The sequence below is a fragment of the Myotis brandtii genome, unplaced genomic scaffold (assembly GCF_000412655.1).
Source record: "Myotis brandtii unplaced genomic scaffold, ASM41265v1 scaffold103, whole genome shotgun sequence".
NCBI classification, from domain to species: Eukaryota; Metazoa; Chordata; class Mammalia; order Chiroptera; family Vespertilionidae; genus Myotis; species Myotis brandtii.
The window spans coordinates 6197454-6200527 of NW_005353460.1; the positions used below are offsets into that span (position 1 = coordinate 6197454).

At 48.4% G+C, this 3074-nt stretch overlaps 1 long non-coding RNA gene across 1 annotated transcript in view; it reads left to right on the plus strand.

Annotated features, from left to right (window-relative positions):
• The window catches only part of LOC102245552, a 3127-nt gene extending 1476 nt beyond the window's left edge, over positions 1 to 1651 (plus strand). Inside the window, exons 2-3 of the long non-coding RNA XR_312996.1 lie at positions 543 to 738; positions 1606 to 1651. This is a non-coding gene — a long non-coding RNA (uncharacterized LOC102245552). The remainder of the gene's footprint in view (positions 1 to 542; positions 739 to 1605) is intronic.
• Positions 1652 to 3074: the final 1423 nt, after the last annotated feature.

Consider the following 3074-nt stretch of genomic DNA (forward strand, 5'->3'; position numbering starts at 1 on the left):
AGCAAGAGAAGGAGGAGGAGGAAGAAGAGGAAGGAGAGGAGGAGGAGGAGAAGGAGGAGGAGGAAGAGGAAGGGAAGTGCTCAGGTGCTAAGAATGAAAGGGGTGCTGACATCCAGGGTGGCTTTGCTTGGTGCCACGTGGCCCTGGGGATACAGGACATGAAGTGTTTGCCCCACAGCCTGCAGGAGTGTGAGCGAGTCCCTTCCATGAGCCAGGCTGGGAGGGCTGAGCCCACACAGGAAGAGAACGAGGAAATGCTGCTGGGACTGCCGAGGACCAGGGGAGGAAGTGTCCCTGAGAACTTGCAGCTTGGGATTGGTTGAAGTAGAAATTGTAGTTCATTCAGTAAAATTAGAAATTAATGGCAAAGTTATAACTTAAGACTTATGTTTGGAAATTTACTGTTAGCCTGAGTTTAAGAGGAAATAAAGAACATTAATAAATGCTTCTAATTAAAGGATAACAAAAACACTACATGTTAAAATGTGTGGAAAAGCTGAAAAAGTACTTTTGGCAAAATTATAATCTTAAATGTTTAACAGGAACTAAAAGAGGTTAAAAACCACCAGCTAACTGCTCAACTGAAGAGTTTGGAAAAAGAGCAATGGAACCAACACAAACAAACATCAGAAAAGGAAACAAAAATAAGGACAGAGATTAATGAGATGGAAGAAGAAAACTAGCAGTAGAGATGCACAGAACCAGCAGCTGGTTTGTGAAAGAAGATGAGTCAGAAAGGTACGCCAAGGGGAAAAGTGAGAAGCAGCAAATACGTATTATACACAATGAAATGGGAAAATAACTACAAACACAAAACATTTTAAAGGTTGTTATGACTAAATCCATACTAATGAATGTGACCCATAAAAGGAATAGCCGTCATTACAGAGAGCATTGCAGAGATGAGGGCTATGCCTGTGATCAAGAGCATGGAGTGTAATACTCTTTGTAATACTTTAAGCAATAAAAAAAAATATATGCTCAAAAAAAAAAAAGCATGGAGTCCCTCGCATCAAGGCTGATGTAGCTTCCACGGCCGCTGAAAGGCTGCACGCCAATTCCACACAGCATGCAGTTTCATCCGTCAGGGAGATTAACCAGCCATTTGATGGCATACACTATCTGAATTTTCAGTTGCTTCAAACAGCATACACCAGTTCCTTGTTCCATATGCTTGTACTGCAGTGCACACAGCATGCAGTTTCATCCGTCAAGGAGATTAACCAGCCATTTGATAGCATACACTATCTGAATTTTCAGTTGCTTCAAACAGCAAGCACGAGGGCTTTCTCTGGGTGTTAGAGCATAATTGATCTGCATGAGGTTAAGTCTAAATGTGGGATGAATTAATGCCTATTGGGATCGACCCTGAACCAATGACTGATGGAGTTAGTGGATACATGAATATAAAGAGTTTGTCATCAAGAATGCAAGTGAGGGTAGCCATTCACAAACCGCACTTGCCTTCGTTAGGATGACTGCGTCTTATAGAATCCACTAGTCTTTGGCTTTAGCAATGTCTGAGCCACATTTTGCTTTTACACTCAGGCTGTTTTGTCCTCTCTGGTCCTATGAGAATCTGTTTTACGCAGTCCTTGCTCTCAGTTTCAGAAGTCAGCAAAGACACAATGAGGCCCACTTGCCAGTTAAGGCCAATGTAGTCATCGGTCACCCAGGACCCAGGAAGACGAATCGGGGTGCTGGTCAGCGCCTTCTTCACCATCTCTGACTGCCAGGTGAGGGCGCTGTCATCCATTTTCAGGTGGCGCCAGAGGATCCACAGCTCCTACACTGGAGCAGAGCCCTAGGGGATTTCACCATGTCACCCATCATGAGGTCCACGTGGGGGTCTCCTTAACTGGAGACTGTGGATGAGCTTCTCCTGGCCACTGAGCCACTCCTCTTGCTCCAGTTGCTGAAGCTGTCATCCATCGGCAGTTGTGTGGCCACCTCTACAATGACAAGCCGGCGTTCCAGCTCCAGGATGGTGGTGGGCTTGGACGGTGGGGTCTCACCGTGGGAACAGCACGCACCTGCGGCTGGAGTCCCACACTCCCTGCGAGGCCTCCTTGCTGCGCAGCCAGTTGTCTTCCACACCACCACTGCTGCCACCACCTGCAGTGCACCCCTCTCCCTGCTCGGCTCACCACTGGCCCACTCCTGGGCTCATGTCATCTCCTTCCCCTTTTCTACAGTGGCTCCCAGACCACGGCCAGAGGAATCACCTGTGCCTTTTACCTGCACCCCCAGCTACTCCCATGGAACTAGGAAGTGCCCCCTTCCAATTCCAGATCCCACCTCCCCAGCCCCATCCCTGGAATGCAGAATCCCCCTTCCATCACACGCAGCAGAATGTTTCAAAGACACCCAGGGTGAAAATCCACGAAGACCACCCAGATGAGAAGAAGCAGAGGCTATTTATCAAGCACTTACTGTGGCACAGGGGTCAGCCAACATCTCTTGTGTTGGACAGAGACTCCAAGGCAGGCCGCGAATGGGAAAGTGTGCGCTGGGAAACGGAAGAAGGGGTCAGGTGGGCCCCTTCTTAAGGCTGTTGACCTGGGGAGACTGGAGGTGAGCATCCTGTGTGATGGATTTGGAAGACTATTGGGCTATCTCTGGTTGGTCCTGAGCTGGAAAGTGCTCCCTTCCAATTCCATGGAAGCATGGTGCGTGGCAGGGCAAACATTAAGGAAGCTTGCATTTGTTGATCAAATTTTGGCTGTTTTGGACTGGTTGCTGCAGATTGTGGGGCAGAGTTCTGTTTCTATATGTGGTCTGGCCGTGATCCCACTGTCCCTACCACGCATCCCCTTCTGCTTCCTCTGACCACATGCACCTTTCCAGGTGAAAGCTGTCATGGGAGTTCTCAATAGGATCTAACCTTTCAGTGTGCTGGGGCTTAGCATTTTTCCCCGAGAGCAAAAGCTTTAAGTGCTCGCATCTGGCACAGGCAGCCTGTGACCATGGCTGTGGCTCTTAGGCCTTCAGTCTATAAGGCAGATGGGCAGCTGAGCGCTTCGGTTTTAAAATTGTGATCCCCCCACACACTGCTGAATTCTGTTGCAGTACAA